This window comes from Ahaetulla prasina, chromosome 14 (genome assembly GCF_028640845.1).
Source record: "Ahaetulla prasina isolate Xishuangbanna chromosome 14, ASM2864084v1, whole genome shotgun sequence".
NCBI classification, from domain to species: domain Eukaryota; kingdom Metazoa; phylum Chordata; class Lepidosauria; order Squamata; family Colubridae; genus Ahaetulla; species Ahaetulla prasina.
The window spans coordinates 19769603-19789259 of NC_080552.1; the positions used below are offsets into that span (position 1 = coordinate 19769603).

At 46.9% G+C, this 19657-nt stretch overlaps 1 long non-coding RNA gene across 1 annotated transcript; it reads left to right on the forward strand.

The window, feature by feature from the left end:
* Positions 1-19333, forward strand: LOC131185374 (uncharacterized). Its single transcript, XR_009152122.1, has 3 exons — positions 1-295; positions 13212-13405; positions 19162-19333. It is a non-coding gene; the product is annotated as an uncharacterized LOC131185374 (long non-coding RNA).
* Positions 19334-19657: the final 324 nt, after the last annotated feature.

Consider the following 19657-nt stretch of genomic DNA (forward strand, 5'->3'; position numbering starts at 1 on the left):
TGTAAGGAAGGAACAGGAAGGAAGCACAGAAAGGGATTGAGGGCGATGACAAAAATATTGCCCTGATGGCTCCAGAGAGGAAAATGATACCAGTGAAGGTGCGGAGAGACTGAAACCTGGGAAATATTTATTGGACCAGGACAAAAATAACCTGGTCCAGAGGAGGCCAAGGCCCTCGAGGGCCAACATCCGCCCTCTCTGCATTCACAAGGGACCTAATTCCTCCTCCACCGAACAGGTCTGAAGCCCAAGGTTTTCAATGGTGTGCCTGAAGGAGGAAACGGAGGATAATCTGGTAGGGCGTTAAAGGTGTGTGTGTATGGGGGGGGAGTTGTGTTACAATTCTTGTTTGCGCTAGAAAAGAAAGGTTGCAAGGATGGAGGCCTGGGTGGTTTGGGGGAGGGGAATAGAGACAACTGCCCTCTAAAAATTAGAACAATTTTCAAGGGTCTGAACTGATATTTATTGGAACTGGAATTTTATATGCACGAGAGAGAGAGAGAGAGAGAGAGAGAGAGAGAGAGAGAGAGAGAGAGAGAGAGACTGTGTTTGTGGGTCTGTGTAACCATTTTTATTGTTTCCTCTTTCTTTCTTCCCCCTGCTTTTTCTTCATTTGTTCCTTCCTTCTTTCCTGAATCTCTTTATTCTCCCTCCTTCCTTCCTCCCTCCCTCCCTTCTTCCTTTCCTCTATCCTTCCTTCCTCCTTCCTTCCTCCGTCCCTTCCCCTTTCTCTTTTCCTTCCTCCTTCCTTCCTCCCTCCCTCCCTCCTTCCTTCCTCCTTCCCTCTCTTCTTCCTTCCTCCTCCTCCTTCCCTTTCTCTTTCCTCCCTCCCTCCCTTTCCTCTATCCTTCCTTCCTCCGTCCCTTCCCCTTTTCATCTTTCCTTCCTTCCTTTCTTTCTCCCTCCCTCCCTCCCACCCCCTCCCCCTTTCTCTTTCCTTCCTCCCTTCCTCTTTTCCTTCTTCCTCCCTCCTCCCTCCTTCCCCTTCCTTCCTTCCTTCCTCCCTCCCTCCCTCCTTCCCTTTCATTTCTCCTTCCTTCCTTCCTTCCTTCCTTCCTTCCTTCCTTCCTTCCTTCCTTCCTTCCTCCCTCCCTCCCTCCCTCCCTCCCTCCTTCCCTCCCTCCCTTCCAAGGCCCAAAAAATTTTGCTGGTCTGCCAGTGGATTCCAGGAAGGTCAAGCTGTCTTTCTTTTGGGAGCTACTCTAGAGCACAATCCCGTGGGGAGGCCAGTGTGATGCTTTGCACAACGTAACCATAGTAACCCACCATCAGTGCTCTGGTTGCCTCTAATATCAATTTTGTGTTGTTGTTTTTTCCTGTTAGTATTCAGGGAGAACATCTTCCTCTCTGGGTCTTTATCTTAGCCAAGATGAATGAAAAAAAAAAACAACCTTCGAAGGACTAACAAAACCTCCCTTGGGGGATCTTTCCTTTAGTGATCTTCAGGGACCTCTGCCTTAGGAGAGGCCTTCAAGCTCCTGAAACCGTTCAAAGAACTTAATTCTTCAATTCCTCCTTAGAGAAGAGATGGGAGTGAAAATGAGGCTTCCCTTAGGATGGGTATTAAAGTAATTCTGTTAAGTTAACTTTTTTCACATTTTAAAACCGGGGGTCTCCAACCTTAGTAACTTTAAGGTTTGTGGACTTCAACTCCCAGAGTCCTCAGCCAGCTTTGCTGGCTGAGGACTCTGGGAGTTGAATCCTAAACCTAAAGTTACTAAGGTTGGAGACCCCGGTTTTAAAGAATGATTTCCCCTTTAAAAACAAAAACAAAATATCATCCTTGTGGAAAACCTGCTGAATTTTTCAGAGCGATGCCTAAACTAGTCTTAGCTATTCCAACAAGTCTTAACAATCCTCTCAGGTAGGCCCCGAGAAAGGAGGGAGGAATGATACGTAGGTAGGTAGCCGTGGAAAACTTGAAGCAGGACTTCTCCACAGTGGGGAAATCTAAAGCAGGAGTCTCAACCTTGGTCCCTTTAAGACTTGTGGACTTCAACTCCCAGAGTTCCTCAGCCAGCAAAGCTCAGCAAAGCAAAACTGGCTGAGGAACTCTGGAAGTTGAAGTCCACAAGTCTTAAAGGGACCAAGGTTGGAGACCCCTGAACTAGATAACATCATCAGTACTGAGATGTTACGTAGTTTGGGTCATGAAACTTCTCCAAGAAAGTGCCGAGGACTATACCCCTCCTCCTCCTCCTCCCCCTCCCCTCCTCTTCACAAACCCACTCCCTTCTAGCACTGATGATGTTACTAGTGTGGGTCATGAAAGTTCTGCAAGAAATAAAACCGAGAAGAGGTGGGGGCGGGGCCACTCAGAATTTTTACTACCGGTTCTCCGAACAACTCCAAATTTCCGCTACCGGACTGGTCCGAACCTGCTGAAACCTACCTCTGCCCTGTGGGGGGTGGGGTCTTCTGACCCTTGGGGGGGAAAATGGCAATATTGACAGATCCCCTGGTGGCCATATTGGCGCTGTTGGAAAAAAAATAGCTTTCCCAGCTCCTTCGCTCCCCAAGTTCAGGATGCAGCCCTCAACTAACCAATGCTGAATTTCTCCCTCTCCCCCACCCTCCACCCCAATTATAAATGCCAGCATTTTTGCCTTCCACCGACTAGCTCAGCAGTTTGGCTCCTCGCTGGAAAGCGAGACGGTCTCCGTGCAGCACTCTTGCTACGTGCTTCTCTCTCGTCGCTGCCGGAGAAAGAGACCGTCTTTCCAAGCCTTCGGGTCATGTAGCAAAACCATTTAAATAATTCTGCGTCCTGCCAGGGAAAGACCAGAATGTCAATGCAGGAGTTACTTCTTATTGGCAGATGCACTTGGCTGGAGAGGAGCCGCTCTGGTCAAAAATCTTGATTCATGAGGGCCTTCGGATTTGACCATCTCCCCGCTTGGAACCTTCTGGGATAGAACCAGGGTCTCTCCAACCACCTTCTGCAGCCGTGAACTCGAAGGCTGACAAGGCAGCTTTTTTGTGGGGGGGGGGTGAAAATGTTTATAGCAATTGGGCTGTCTTGAGGGCCTTTGCTTCAGGGAGACTATGTTCTACAAACCAGTAAATGGATGAACCCAGAAGTCAGAGGGCCCCATAAACTCTCCCCTCCTCCTCTCCCCTCCTCTGTCCCCTCCCTCTCCCCTCCCTCCTCTCTCTCCTCTCTTCCTCTCCTCCCTCCTTCCCCTTCCTTCCTTCCTTCCTCCCTCCTCCTCCCTTCCCCTTTCATTTCTCCTTCCTTCCTTCCTTCCTTCCTTCCTTCCTTCCTTCCTTCCTTCCTTCCTTCCTCCTCCTCCCTCCTCCTCCCTCCTCCTTCCCTCCCTCCCTTCCAAGGCCCAAAAAATTTTGCTGGTCTGCCAGTGGATTCCAGGAAGGTCAAGCTGTCTTTCTTTTGGGAGCTACTCTAGAGCACAATCCCGTGGGGAGGCCAGTGTGATGCTTTGCACAACGTAACCATAGTAACCCACCATCAGTGCTCTGGTTGCCTCTAATATCAATTTTGTGTTGTTGTTTTTTCCTGTTAGTATTCAGGGAGAACATCTTCCTCTCTGGGTCTTTATCTTAGCCAAGATGAATGAAAAAAAAAAACAACCTTCGAAGGACTAACAAAACCTCCCTTGGGGGATCTTTCCTTTAGTGATCTTCAGGGACCTCTGCCTTAGGAGAGGCCTTCAAGCTCCTGAAACCGTTCAAAGAACTTAATTCTTCAATTCCTCCTTAGAGAAGAGATGGGAGTGAAAATGAGGCTTCCCTTAGGATGGGTATTAAAGTAATTCTGTTAAGTTAACTTTTTTCACATTTTAAAACCGGGGGTCTCCAACCTTAGTAACTTTAAGGTTTGTGGACTTCAACTCCCAGAGTCCCTCAGCCAGCTTTGCTGGCTGAGGGACTCTGGGAGTTGAAGTCCACAAACCTTAAAGTTACTAAGGTTGGGGACCCCGGTTTTAAAGAATGATTTCCCCTTTAAAAACAAAAACAAAATATCATCCTTGTGGAAAACCTGCTGAATTTTTCAGAGCGATGCCTAAACTAGTCTTAGCTATTCCAACAAGTCTTAACAATCCTCTCAGGTAGGCCCCGAGAAAGGAGGGAGGAATGATACGTAGGTAGGTAGCCGTGGAAAACTTGAAGCAGGACTTCTCCACAGTGGAGAAATCTAAAGCAGGAGTCTCCAACCTTGGTCCCTTTAAGACTTGTGGACTTCAACTCCCAGAGTTCCTCAGCCAGCAAAGCTCAGCAAAGCAAAACTGGCTGAGGAACTCTGAAGTTGAAGTCCACAAGTCTTAAAGGACCAAGGTTGAGACTGAACTAGATAACATCATCAGTACTGAGATGTTACGTAGTTTGGGTCATGAAACTTCTCCAAGAAAGTGCCGAGGACTATACCCCTCCTCCTCCTCCTCCCTCCTCTTCACAAACCCACTCCCTTCTAGCACTGATGATGTTACTAGTGTGGGTCATGAAAGTTCTGCAAGAAATAAAACCGAGAAGAGGTGGGGGCGGGGCCACTCAGAATTTTTACTACCGGTTCTCCGAACAACTCCAAATTTCCGCTACCGGACTGGTCCGAACCTGCTGAAACCTACCTCTGCCCTGTGGGGGGTGGGGTCTTCTGACCCTTGGGGGGGAAAATGGCAATATTGACAGATCCCCTGGTGGCCATATTGGCGCTGTTGGAAAAAAAATAGCTTTCCCAGCTCCTTCGCTCCCCAAGTTCAGGATGCAGCCCTCAACTAACCAATGCTGAATTTCTCCCTCTCCCCCACCCTCCACCCCAATTATAAATGCCAGCATTTTTGCCTTCCACCGACTAGCTCAGCAGTTTGGCTCCTCGCTGGAAAGCGAGACGGTCTCCGTGCAGCACTCTTGCTACGTGCTTCTCTCGTCGCTGCCGGAGAAAGAGACCGTCTTTCCAAGCCTTCGGGTCATGTAGCAAAACCATTTAAATAATTCTGCGTCCTGCCAGGGAAAGACCAGAATGTCAATGCAGGAGTTACTTCTTATTGGCAGATGCACTTGGCTGGAGAGGAGCCGCTCTGGTCAAAAATCTTGATTCATGAGGGCCTTCGGATTTGACCATCTCCCCGCTTGGAACCTTCTGGGATAGAACCAGGGTCTCTCCAACCACCTTCTGCAGCCGTGAACTCGAAGGCTGACAAGGCAGCTTTTTTTTGGGGGGGGGGTGAAAATGTTTATAGCAATTGGGCTGTCTTGAGGGCCTTTGCTTCAGGGAGACTATGTTCTACAAACCAGTAAATGGATGAACCCAGAAGTCAGAGGGCCCCCATAAACTCTCCCCCTCCCTCCCTCTCCCCCTCCCTCTGTCCCCCTCCCTCTCTCCCCTCCCTCCCTCTCTCTCTCCCTCTCCTCTCTCCTCCTCCTTCCCCTTCCCCTCCTCTCTCCCTCTCTTCCTCTCCTCCTCTCCTCTCTTCCTCTCACTCTCACTCTCCCTCCTCTCTCTCTCCTCTCTTCCTCCCCTCCCTCTCCTCTCTTCCTCCCCTCCCTCTCCCTCTCTCCCTCTCCTCCCTCTCTTCCTCCCTCCTCCTTCCCCTCTCTTCCTCTCCTCCTTCCCTCTCTCTTCCTCTCACTCTCACTCTCTCCCTCTCTCTCTCTCCTCTCTCCTCCATCTCTCCTTCTCTCCCTCCATCTCTCTCTTTTACCCCTCCCCTCCGTCCCCTCCTCCCTCTCTCCCTCTTTCTCACACTTTGTCTCCCCTCCTCTCCCCTCCTCTCTCTCCTCTCCTCCTTCCTCTCTCTCTCCTTCTCCCCTCCCACTCTCTCCCCCTTTCTCTCTCCATCCCTCTCTCCCTCTCTCCCTCCTTCTCTCCCCTCCCTCTCTCTTTTACCCCTCCCCTCCCTCCTCTCCTCCCTCTCTGCCCCCTGCTGCCTTTTTCCTATCAGTTCTTCTGTTTCATGAAAAAAAAAAGATTTTGGCTTTTGGCATTTCTTTGAAAAGGAGGAGAAGAAGAAAAAAGGGGAAAAAAGGTATTTTCATACATTCTTGCATTATTTAGTGACAAGATCTCTGGTGCTATACAGCAAAAGCTATTTCATTCCCCAAATGCATTTGAATCCAGTTTTGGTCACTGCATGACAAAAAAAATTTTTTTGAGGCTTTTCAAAAAAGTGCAGAGAAGAGTAACTAAGATGATGCAAGGCCTGGAGACAAATGAAGAACGGTTTGAGGAATTGGGTCTGGCTAGTCTAAAGAAAAGGAGAATTAGGGGTGAAATGACAACAGTATTCCAGTATTTGAGGGGTTGCCACAAAGAAGAAGAGGGTCAACTTGTTTTCCAGAGCACCTGAAGGCAGGAGAAGAAGCAACAGATGGAAACCGATCAAGGAGAGAAGCAACCTAGAACCAAGGAGAAATTTCCTGACAGTCAGAACAATTAGCCAGTGGAACGACTTGCCTCCAGAAGTTGTGAATGCTCCATCAGTTGGAGGTTTTCAAGAAGAGATTCGACACAGAGGTGGCTTTCGGCAGGTTCTGACCAGTTCTGGAGAACCGGGAGCGGAAATTTTGAGTAGTTCGGAGAACCGGTAGTAAAAATTCTGACTGGCCATCTATTGTCTGCCTCCCAAGTCCCAGCTGATCAGGAAGGAATGGGGATTTTGCAGTATCTTTCCCCTGCCATGCCCACCAAGCCACGCCCACAGAAACAGTAGTAAAAAAATTTGAAACCCACCACTGATTGAAAAGCCATTTGTCCGAAAAAAATTTTTTTTTAATAAAAAAGTTTTATTTCCATTTTCCAACAACCTATTCAATATACAGTCTCTTATTCAACATTAGTCATTAACTTTCATTTGTTACTTATTCGGACCTGCCCAGCTACCACTTCCTTCCTTAACAAACCTTTCCTCCTCCCTTCTCTACTTTCTTCTACTTTCTTCATCCTTCCACTCCTTCGCTTTTCTACTTCCTCTCCTCCTTCCCCACTCTTCTCTTCCACCCTTTCTAACCCTCTCTCTTTCCCCTTTCTTCTTCCTCTCCTTTCCCCCTCTTCTACCTCTCTCTTTCCTACCTACTTTCTTCCTTCACTCTCTCCTCTCCTTTCCATTCCTTCTGAAATGGCAGCTGAGCAGCCCGATTTCATTTCAAATTATTTCTATTTCTTAATTACATATCTTCAATCATTCCTTTACATTGATCCTTCATCTCCCCTCTCCCCTCTCCCCTTCCCTCCCTCCCCCTCCCACCCCGAGACTTCCCAGAACAAAGTACAGGGTATAAAATTAACAATCATAAATTAAAATACAACATAAGTCATAATCCATAGTCACTCCTCTCTCTAAGACCTTAACTCCCTTTCCAGAAACAAAAAAGTACATTCTTCTTCCAGTCCATTATATAGCAGTCCATTCCACTCCTAAAGTCTTCAGAATCTTCCAATTAAATTAGTATTTCCAGTTCATCAATAAAATACATAGTTTTTAATATCCAATCTTCATCGATTAACACCAAATATATATCAATCCATTCCACTCCTGAAGTCTTCAGAATCTTATAGTTTTTAATATCCAAAATTTTATAGGCTCTCCTCCTTCAGCAGGAGGTTGGACTAGAAGACCTCCAAGGTCCCTTCCAACTCTGTTATCCTGATTGACCTTTAGGTTTATTAGGCCTACATAAAAAAGAGGGAAGGACAGAGGACAGATTTTAGCAGCTGATTTCCCGGAGAGCAGCGTCTTCTGAGAAAATTGGTTCTCTGTCCATGGTCCTGGCTTCGTTAAAAAAAAAAAAAAGGACCAGGATGGAAATACCACTCATCATGTATCCATACGTCTGCTGCTGCACCCCTCCACCCCCCCTGCGTCTCTTCTCTTTGCAAGATTAACCGACATGGTTCAACATTAACTTTATAGCATTCCAGGCGATCCACGTGTACGAGTGTTTGTGTGTTTTAAATCTGAAAATCCATACGAAAATCCAGTTCAGAGTCAATTTAATCATGTAAACCATCTGCTTTGCTCTGAAAAGTCAAAGGTAAAGCTACTTTTATTTCCAAGAGCTGGCAAGATTTTCTTTTAATTTAAGCAGGACCAAAAATAATTCTCTCCCTCTCTCCCTCTCCCTCTCCCTCCCTCCCTCTCTCTCTCTCTCTTATCTAGAATGAGAATGTTAAATTCAGGACAGATCCTAGTAGTTAGATTATGTTACAAGAGTATTTTTCTCTGCAAAAACAACAACAACAACAACAACCCACACGCTTTTAAATCTTGAAGGGAAAAGGATTGACTTTCCCTCAATTCAGTCAACGGGATGCCATGGAGAAGTTGTCCGATACTAGACGGTTCACACAACACTATAATCTGTGACATTTTGATGGCAGGGTTCCTATCCTTCCATTCTCAATTGCAAAATAGTTGCAATGGCTGATATAGCTATATTTAAACTGCCACATAATAGGCATTGTTCCTTATGGTTAATATTCCACAGCCCTTCTTCCCACTTGTAGCCCTCCAATTTTTCAAATTTTAAAAGCAAGTAGAATACGCATTTACAGTAGGTAGTCCTTGATTTACGACCGCAATCGAAGCAATCTATGCAGGATTCAGACTGAGAATGCCAAGAAAGAAAAGGCAAAAAGCAAAGTTTTCCAAGGAAACATCAGCTGCCAGGTTTTAGGAGACACCAAGGATCTATTGGTCTTGTGAATGATTCTCTCAACAGAGGGAAAACTTGCCACAGCCAACCCACCGTGGTCAACTCACAGGGCCAATTTGCTGCGGCCAATTTGCTGCGACCAACTTGCCATGGCCAACTCCCTGTGGCCAAGTCATCATGGCCAACTCTCCATGGCCAACTCATTGTGGCCAACTCACCATGGCCAACTTGCTACAGCCAACTTGCCATGGCCAACTCCCTGTGGCCAAGTCATCATGGCCAACTCTCCATGGCCAACTCACTGCGGCCAACTCACCATGGCCAACTTGCTACAGCCAGCTTGCCATGGCCAAGTCGCTGCGACCAACTTACCATGGCCAATTCCCTGTGGCCAACTCTCCATGGCCAACTCATTGTGGCCAACTCACCGTGACCAACTCCCGGTGGCCAATCACCATGGCCAACTCACTGCAGGGCAATTTAACAACTCTATTTAATTCTTTAAAATAAATTTTTAAAAAAATCATTTTAATTTTTGCCCTTCACATTTCATTCTGTCCCTCCTTTGGCATCCTTTCTTCAATTATTCCATTCCACCATTTCTGCGATATTCGTGTAACCCTTGTCCCACAGCGAGTTGTCCTGCAGTGAGTTGACCACGGCGAGTTGGCCTTGGGGAAGGATCATCGACCGCAACAGGAAGGCTTGGCTTGACTCAGTTGGCATTCTCCTCCCATTGTCATCTGGAAGTTGGCTGCCCTGTTATTCCCCAGCGGGGTTGTGATGGAAGATAATTTGGGAGCGGATGAAATCTGTAGACCGATTGCCAAACCAGCCCTGCCTGGCATTTAAAACGCTTCCTGTTGCTGGGTCAGTCCGTTCAGCGAAAGGCCGGGCAGTTTTTCACATGGCACCTCTCACCGCTTCTGCCCATGGGACACGACAGACCTGACTTTACAGTCATGAACAGGTTTACTTGGGAGTAAGGCCTTTGGATTCCCATAGCATGTGACCCTGCCCAGCCACGGAGTTCCAGTTCCAGTTTGCATGGGGGGTGGGGTTGTATATTGCGATGCGCAGGTGCGCCCGTGAAAGCGCCCGCCTGCCTGCGTGCAGTTCGTCGCTTTGTAGACCTCTGACGTTTTAAGGAATGTTAGGCTGGGTATGACAGAAGTATTGTTTAAGGTGGCCTGCCTCGAGGAACAGGGGGAAAGATTAGGAAAGTAAATAAGAATGAATGGTGTTTTTATCGGGAGTCCCGATTGTGACTGTTGTTCGGAGGCCCTTTGTCTGTCTTGAAGACAGGAAAGCAAAAGCTTTGCCCTCTGGAATCAGGAAGTCGCTTTCTTTCTTTCTTTCTTTCTTTCTTTCTTTCTTTCTTTCTTTCTTTCATTCATTCTTTTTCCTTCCCTCCTACCTACCTACCTTCTCTTTCCTTCCTCCCTTATAACTAGATTCCCTCCTTCCTCCCTACCTAGGTAACTTCTCCTTTTCTTTTTCCTTCCTTCCTTCCTTCCTTCCTTCCTTCCTTCCTTCCTTCCTTCTCTTTTCTTCCTTCCTTATAACTAGATTCCTTCCTTCCCTCCCTCCCTCCCTCTCCCTCCTTCCCCCTTCCTTTGTTCCTTGATCCTTCCTCCCTCCCTCCCTCCCTCCTTCCAGCTCTCTCTCTTTCCTTCTTCTTTCCTTTCCTTCTTTCCTTCTTTCCTTCCCATCTACCTACATACCTTTTCTTTTCTTCCTTCCTTATAACTAGATTCCTTCCTTCCCTCCCACCCTCTCTCCCTCCTTCCTCCCTTCCTTTGTTCCTTGATCCTTCCTCCCTCCCTCCCTCCTTCCAGTTCACTCTCTTTCCTTTCCTTTCCTTCTTTCCTTTTTTCCTTCCCATCTACCTACATACCTTCTCTTTTCTTCCTTCCTTATTCCTTCCTTCCCTCCCACTCTCCCACTCTCCCTCCTTCTCCCCTTCCTTTGTTCCTTGTATCCTTCCTTCCTCCCTCCCTCCTTCCAACTCTCTCTCTTTCCTTCTTTCCTTCTTCCCTCCCTAAATCTTCTCCCTCCCTCCCTTGGTTTGTCCTCTCAATTCACAGGCAACCTCTTTCCATTTCTATCCTGGCCCCACATCTCTAATCCAAATGCTTGAGCAAGTCTTCTTTCTCTCCCATCGCCCCTGCCGATTCTAGCCCAGTCCCGCTGGCACAGAGGCCTGCCAGACGTAGCATCCTCACTGCCTCCTCCTGTCTCCCGAGTTTTTGCATGCAAACTTGGAGAACAAGCCGAGCAGCAAAAGTAACATTTCTACTCTTTGGGACATCCTCTCCTCATTCAACCTTCCAGGGAGCAGCCTGGGAATCTGAGGCGGGAAACTCGCCTGGCCCCTAAAGCCCCATAGCCTTTTCCTTCTGGAAAGGTCTCCAGGCCATGGAGATCCACCTAGGTGGGCTGGATCTTCTGCCAAGCCAGTCGCCCGGGGATCGCCCGGAAGAGGAGATTTCTTCCAGATTTTGAATGTGCTAAAATCCTAAAACAGGCCCAAAGGTCAAAGAGCTGAAGCCGCCTCGTTCATTCTTGGCCGGCGAAAGGGTGAAACCCAACCCCTGATGGCCCATCAGCTGAGATGGAAATCGAATAAACAAGCTTGCAACACAAAACGCCTCTGTCGAAGTTATTTCAACCAGTGGGAGAGACTTTTTAACTTCCGCTGTTTTTTTTTTTATTTTTGTGGGGTTTTTTATTTCATTTTGTCAGTATACAAAATGAATACTTATTTATTTCATTTTGTCAGTATACACAAACATCGACATAAAACAACAACATCATAAAAGAAAAATATATATATAAGCAAAAGTATGCAACAACTATGTTAATTTGATATAATGAAGGGAACAATTTTCCTGCCCCCCCCCCTCTCTCGTACCCAGATGCTCCTCTGGACCTGCTTTAGGAAGGGCGAGAATTTTTTCAGTCGCGATGGGATTGTATCGTTATTTTAAACTGCAAGAGGATTTTTTTAAAAAAAAAAAGTGGGTTTTTTTTGTTAATAAATATTTTTTATTGTTTTATATCACAGATTCCATTTCTCTATTGAACAGCGTGTTTTCTAGGTGTCCAAAAAGTGTTAAAATATAAATATTATCATAGTCATTAGAATCAGGGGTGGGCTTCAAAAATTTTAGCAAGGGATTCTCTGCCTGGCTACTGGGTGGGTGTGGCCATGGTGGGCATGGCCTAGTCAGCCTCCTGCGCCACGGTGAGAGGGGGGAGGCATTTTTGCCCTTCCCAGGCTCTGGAGGAGGGGTCTCCAACCTTGGTCTCTTTAAGACTTGTGGACTTCAACTCCCAGAGTCCCTCAGCCAGCAAAGCTTGGAGGTCATCTAGTCCAGGGGTCTCCAACCTTGGTCCCTTTAAGACTTGTGGACTTCAACTCCCAGAGAAGTCCACAAGTCTTAAAGGGACCAAGGTTGGAGACCCCTGCTCTGGAGGTTTTCCTCGAGCCTCCGGGAGGGCGAAAACAGCCTCCCCAGGCTCCAGAGGCCAGAAGCAGGCTTGTTTCCGGCTTTCCCGAACTTCTGGTAGGCCTGTTTCTTGCCCTCCCTGAGCCTCCACGCGCACCAATTTGGGGAACAACATCCAATAATCAACAGGGGTAGTTCTCAATTTACAATAGTGGCCGTACGAAGTTTCGACGGCAATGAATAAAGAGACTTCTGGCCATTTTTCACACTTACGACCGTTGCAATGGTCACGGGATGAAAATTCAGATACTTGACACCTGACTCGTATTTATGACGTGTTTCAGTGTTCCTGGGGTCACGTGACCCCCTTTTGAGACCTTCTGACAAGCGAAGACAATGGGGAAGCCAGATTCACCTAACAACCATGTTACTAACTTAACAACTGCAATGATTCACTTAACAACCGAGGGAAGAAAGGTCGTAAAACGGGGCAAAACTCGCCGTCTCGCTTAGCAGCAGAAATTTTGGGCTCAGTTGTGGTCGGAAGTCAAGGACCGCCTGTACTTCATTCATCTGAATTGAGTTAAACCCTGAAATTGAACCGCGTTGAATTCCTGCCCTGGCCCCGCCCACTTCTTTGCGCTGGCCCCGCCCACTTGATGGTCCTCTTCTCACTTGTGGCTTGTGAGTCCGTCCCTTGGAGACCATCCCAAGATCAATAAATCAAAAAAGATCGATTAATTTCATTTTGGCATGAAATTAATTGAGCCTCCGAATCGAGAGGAAAAAAACGCAAGGTAGAAGATGGAGAAGGGACAGAAAACTCAACATTTCCCCAGCTGTTAAAAAAAAACACAACCACACACACACACACACACAACTTCTTTCTTCCTCTTTTCCTCCGAGCCCAAATTACTTGAAGAAAATGGACTTTTAATTATTCATTCGTCAAGGAGGGCCTATTAAGAAATAATAAGAGCAAATGGAGAGTCTAGTAGTGGCTTTAAAAATATCTGCCTCTCGCTGATGAAAGGCTTCGGAGGGGAAGAGAGGGAGAAGGACGGGTTGAGGGAGGGGGAATTGCTACGAATTCCATTACAGAACTCAAATAATTTAGTAGGATGACATCTTTGTCCTCTCCATTAATACCAGGAGATCAAGGACAATCAACAGCTATGAGAAATTTGGGGTTGAGGAGGAAGTGGCAGCTCAAAGTGTGTGTTGTGTGGCCCATCATCGGCCAGCGGAACTAGCAGCAGATTCGGACAGTGAGGAAGTTGGGGAGGACCATGGGCCAGTCTTCGTCCCTGAGCAGATCAAGAAGCAACGGTCGGAAACTAATCAAGGTGAGAAGCAACCTGTTCTGTCCCCCCTTGCCTCCGTCCGAGCGATGGCTTAATTAGCCGGCACTATCAGCTCTGGCAGCAAACTAGCGAGCGTATGCCAAGTGTCTCTGTTATCTCCCTTGATGCCGGTGAGTCACCCAGGAACAAACAGTACTTCAGCTCTTAGTCAAGCAGTTGATTTGCCTGCTACGAAGAGGCATAGCAGCCCTCGCTGCTTTTATATCCTGTGGGGTGTGGCTCCATAACTCAGCACTTCCTAGGCCTGCCCCACCCCTGCTTCTGTTGTTCCAGCCTCTCCTGCCTACAAAATCTAGGGTCCAGCCAGGCCTGATTGCCATCAGCCGGGTCTGGAGGCGTTGCCTGGGGGGGGGAAGAGTCAGGGGATGGAGGCCTCGTTATCTCTTCCACCTGGCCTGCCTCTGGCTCCTGGAGCTGAGCCAGGGAAGCCAGTGCTCCAGAGGTAAGTCCTGACGGCCCTTCCCTCTCACTTTCCAAGTCACTTTCTGGCAGGAGGCCCGGCTCGGGGGGCACAGACACAACACAACCTAGAACCGAAGAGACATTTCCGGAGAGTTTGGAACAACGAATCAGTGGAACAGCTGGCCTCCAGAAGTTGTGAATGCTCCAACCCAGGAAGCTTTTAAGAAGAGCCTGGACAGCCGCTTGTCTGAAATGGGATATAGGGTTTCCTGCCTGAGCAGGGGGGTTGGGCTAGAAGACCTCCAAGGTCCCTTCCGCATCTGTTCTTCTGAGTCAGCTTGACTATATTTCGGAAAGCGCAACTTGATCCCTGTACAGGACTTGGCAGCTGGCAAACCGAGGGAGCCATCCTTGAGCCTTGGAGATGAAAGAAAGCCTAGATGTGAAAACCTCTGAGCCACAATTTGATTCCGAAAAGGGGTTTGGAGTTGGGAATGGGAAGGACACAATGACAAATGTTAAGCCTTTTGTGGTAAAGGCCAGTCTCTTGGCCATCTCCCAGCGGGACATTTTTCCTGGGGTTACTTGGTGGCACCTTCAGTAGCCTTGGAGAAAAAAATGTTTCCTCCTGCTTTGTTTTTTCAACATTTTTTTTTTCTTCCTGGCATACCTTCCAGGGACACAGTGGCTCAGTAGCTAAGACGCTGAGCTTGTCGATCGAAAGGTCGGCAGTTCGGCGGTTCGAATCCCTAGTGCTGCTGCGTAACAGGGTGAGCTCCTGTTACTTGTCCCAGCTTCTGCCAACCTAGCAGTTCGAAAGCAGGTAAAAAATGCAAGTAGAAAAAATAGGGACCACCTTTGGTGGGAAGGGAACAGCGTTCCGTGCATCTTTGGCATTGAGTCATGCCGGCCACATGACCACGGAGACGTCTTCGGACAGCGCTGGCTCTTCGGCTTCGAAACAGAGATGAGCACCGCCCCCTAGAGTCGGGAACGACTGGGATATATGTGCGAGGGGAACCTTTACCTTTACCTTTAGCATATCTCCCATGGCAAATGGAGAAAGTGCACCTGACAACATTGAAATCTCTCCAAATGGAAAAGAGGAAGAAGACCAAAACGTTTCATTCACTTGCAAGGATAAAAATATGTTGCTGTTGTTTTTTCTGAGCTAGAAAAAGTGGGCGTTAAGACCTAGTCTTTCCCTTCGAAGGCTGCGATATTTTAGATCCACGTTTTTCTCCCTCGGCGGGTTTAAGAGGGGTGGATTTCAACTCCCAGAATTCCCCAGCCGGCTATGCTTAAGAAGTACATTTCAGTAGGATGTCAAGATGTTCCTAACGGCTGTTTGCAATGGATCAGCCTATCTTGAGAGGTGATAGACAGTCCTTTTTGGGGGATGTGGAAACACAGTTTGGACAGCCATCTGTCAAGGATGCTACTACTCTGAATGAGAGTGCTGTGTCTGCGCCCCCCGAGCCGGGCCCCCTGCCAGAAAGTGACTCGGGAAGTGAGGGGGAAGGGCTGTCAGGACTTACCTCGGGAGCACCGGCTTCCCTGGCTCAGCTCCAGGAGCCAGAAGCAGGCCAGGTGGAAGAGATAACGAGGCCTCCGCTCCCTGACTCTTTCCCCCCCCAGGCAACGCCTCCAGACCCGGCTGATGGCAATCAGGCCTGGCTAGACCCTAGGTTTTGTAGGCAGGAGAGGCGGGAACAACAGAAGCAGGGGTGGGGCAGGCCTAGGAAGTGCTGAGTCATGGAACCACACCCCACAGGATATAAAAGCAGCAAGGGCTGCTATGCCTCTTCGTAGCAGGCAAATCAACTGCTTAACTAGAGCTGAAGTACTGTTTGTTCCTGGTTTCCTGGCTGACTCATTTATTTATTTATTTATTATTTAGATTTTTATACCGCCCTTCTCCCGAAGGACTCAGGGCGGTGTACAGCCAGATTTAAAAACAATACAATATACAGATTAAAACAGCAATTAAAATAACATATTATATTAATGGCCAAGAAATTTAAAACGTCAAATTTGACCCATAATTAAAATACCCCAATTAAAATTATTAAATTGGCATCAAGAGAGATAACAGAGACACTTGGCATACGCTCGCTAGTTTACTGCCAGAGCTGATAGCTGCCGGGTAATTAAGTCATCGCTTGGACTGAGGCGAGGGGGACAGAACAGAGAGCATGTAGGCACGTGATGGCAAACCTATAGCACGCGTACCAGAGGTGGCACCCAGTGCCCTCTCTGTGGCCACGTGAGCTGTCGCCAGGCTCAAGTCCGCTGCGCATATGCACGCACCTTCCGCTGGCCAGCTGGTCTTCAGGTCACTGCCGCGCATGCGCAGGGGATGGAAGGCATGTGGGGGTACATGTGCATGCACGGGGGGCACAGGACATATGCAGGGGGCCCACGCGCATTTCATTTTGGGGGTTCAGGTGTGCGCGCTTTGGGCACCCGATCTGGAAAAGGTTAGCCATCAATGGTGTAGCCTTTTGTGTAAAAGCAAAGAAAATATTGGACAAAAATACATACATGGTTGGAGAAAATGTTAAAACAACGCATAGATTTTAAGCCAGAAATATTTTTGCTAGGCATAATTCCTGAAAAGTCTGATAAAGGGAATTTATACTTAATATTACCTGGTCTTGAGAGCAGCAAGAATTGTATTTCCACCGTACTGGAAAAAATGAGGAAACACCTACACAGGATGATATAATTAAAAAAAAATTTTTTTTAGATGGTGCAAAAATGGACAGACCGACACTAAAATAAAAGAAAAAAAGAAGAAGATACAGAGTATTTTTGAACATGGGACTTGTTTTATACATGGTTGGATAGCAGAGGTAGAAATTAAAGGTAAAGGTTTCCCTCGCACATAGGTGCTAGTCGTTCCCGACTCTAGGGGGTGGTGCTCATCTCCGTTTCAAAGCTGAAGAGCCAGCGCTGCCCAAAGTCGTCTCTGTGGTCATGTGGCCGGCATGACTAAACACCAAAGGCGCACGGAACGCTGTTACCTTCCCTCCAAAGGTGGTCCCTATTTTTTCTACTTGCAATTTTTACATGCTTTCGAACTGCTAGGTTGGCAGAAACTGGGACAAGGCACGGGAGCTCACCCCGTTACACGGCAGCACTAGGGATTCGAACTGCTGAACTGCCGACCTTTCGATCGACAAGCTCAGCGTCTTAGCCCCTGAGCCACCTGAGTGTCCCTATAGGTAGAAATTAGAAAAGTATTATTGCATAAAAATAGATTCATCCAGACAATACGCTGTTCGCTAAGCACTAATGTATGTAATGTGAAAATATATAAGTAAACTGTTAAAAAAGAGAGCGAGAGAGAGAGACACCGTATAGCCGTCCCTGACCCTACCATCAGACTACCAAGAGACAATTTTGAGAAGGTTGGCTTCACAATATGGAGTTGTTGCTGGTAACAATAGCGAGGGGAGCAAGCAGCTCCTTAAAAGCCTCTTTGCTTTGTTCGACAAACTTGAGTGACGTCTCCGTAGGCAGCTCGAAGTCATCCCTAACAATGGGTATCAGTTACAGGGGTGAGTCACCATCACATGCGGGACCTAGCAATCTTTCCTCGCCCAGAGAAAAAGTTTGGGGATCCAAAATAGAATAAAATATAGAACAGAATAGAATTTTTTATTGGCCAAGTGTGATTGGACACACAAGGAATTTGTCTTTGGTGCATATGCTCTCAGTGTACATAAGGAGAATAAAATACATTCATCGAGAATAAAAAGATACAACAAGCTATCAAATTATCAAAAATAACATATATTGAAAGATACGAGCAACATGGTTATAGTCATAAGTGGGAAGAGATAGATACTAGCAAGGAAGAGAAGGATAGTAATACAGTCTTAGTCAATAGTTTGACAGTGTTGAGGGAATTATTTGTTTAGCAGAGTGATGGCGTTCGGGAAAAAACTGTTCTTGTGTCTAGTTGTTCTGGTGTGCAGTGCTCTATAGCGTCGTTTTGAGGTTGAAACAGTTTATGTCCAGGATGTGAGGGGTCTGTAAATATTTTCACAGCCCTCTTTTTGACTCATGCAGTATACAGGTCCTCAATGGAAGGCAGGTTGGTAGCCATTGTTTTTTCTGCAGTTCTAATTATCCTCTGAAGTCTGTGTCTGTCTTGTTGGGTTGCAGAACAGAACAGAACAGAATAGAATAGAATTTTTTATTGGCTAAGTGTGATTGGACACAAAAGGAATTTGTCTTGGTGCATATGCTCTCAGTGTAAAGAAAAGAAAAGATACATAAGGTATCATAAGGTACAACACTTAACGATAGTCATAGGGTATAAATAAGCAATCAGGAAACAATCAATATAAATATAAATTGTAAGGATATGAGCAACAAGGTTACAGTCATACAGTCATAAGTGGGAGGAGATGGCTGATAGGAACAATGAGAAGATTAATAGTAGTGCAGATTTAGTAAATAGTTTGACAGTGTTGAGGGAATTAGTTTTTAGTACAGTGATGGCTCTGTAGTGTCGTTTTGAGGGTAGGAATTGAAACCGTTTATGTCCAGGATGTGAGGAGTCTGTAAATATTTTCACAGCCCTCTTTTTGACTCATGCAGAATACAGGTCCTTAATGGAAGGCAGGTTGGTAGCCATTGTTTTTTGTTACCATTATCTTCTCATCGTTCCCATCACCAATCTCTTTCCACTTATGACTGTATGACTATAACTTGTTGCTGGCAATCCTTATGATTTATATTGATATATTGACCATCAATTGTGTTGTAAATGTTGTACCTTGATGAAGGTATCTTTTCTTTTCTTTTATGTACACTGAGAGCATCTGCACCAAGACAAATTCCTTGCGTGTCCAATCACACTTGGCCAATAAAATTCTATTCTATTCTATTCTATATCACCTGTTAAATTGCTGTTACCATATCTCCTGTTCAAGTGGGTCACCACAGAATAACAGAATACGGGTAACCCTCGACTCACAACCACAATCGAGTGCAAAAAATGTCGGTTGTTGAGACGTTGGTTAAGGGAATTTTGTCCCGTTTTAGAACCTTTCTTGCCTCGGTTGTTAAGGGAAACCACTCAGTGGACCCTGTCCCATGTGCCCCTCCCCACCGTGACACCTGAGGACAGTGATGGACATTAGGAAATGGCTTTGGGATTAAGTAGCATCCACGGTTTCGTTCACCAACACTTCGTGGCTATTCCCTAAGCATTCTGCCACCAACGGAACCGCTTCAACTTGGCTGATGGTAGGGACAACCCTGCATGTCGGCGTTTTTGAGAGTATCCTGTAACCTGTAATGTTTTGATGCCCTGCAAATAGGAAACAGCCACCAGCCTGCTGGTCCTCTGGTGGTGGGTTTGAAGGAGGAAGACCATCTAGTTCTTTCTTCAGGCACCGAAACGTCTTGAGAAAGGAGGTTGTTTTTCTAGCTGTTGGTAAAAAACCAGCCATGCACCCTCATTAATAAACACCACCGAGAGGGTGAAACTTACACACCGGCTGATTGTGATGTCCTCTCCACAACTTTTTCAGAAGTTGGGATTTCCATGTAGATATGGAGGCAGGAGAGCAGATGGAAGTGTGGAGGGAGGGAGGAAAAGGAGAGGAGGAGGAGGAGGAGGAGGAGGAGGAGGAGGAGGAGGAGGAGGAGGAGGAGGAGGAGGAGGAGGCGGAGGAGGAGGAGGAGGAGGAAGAGAGGGATGACTATGGAGTTGAAGTCCTTGGTGCTCTCTGAGCTTGGTTGTTTTGTTGCAGACATTTCATGATCCAACTACGTAACATCATCAGTGCTAGAAGGGAGTGGGGTTTAGGAAGA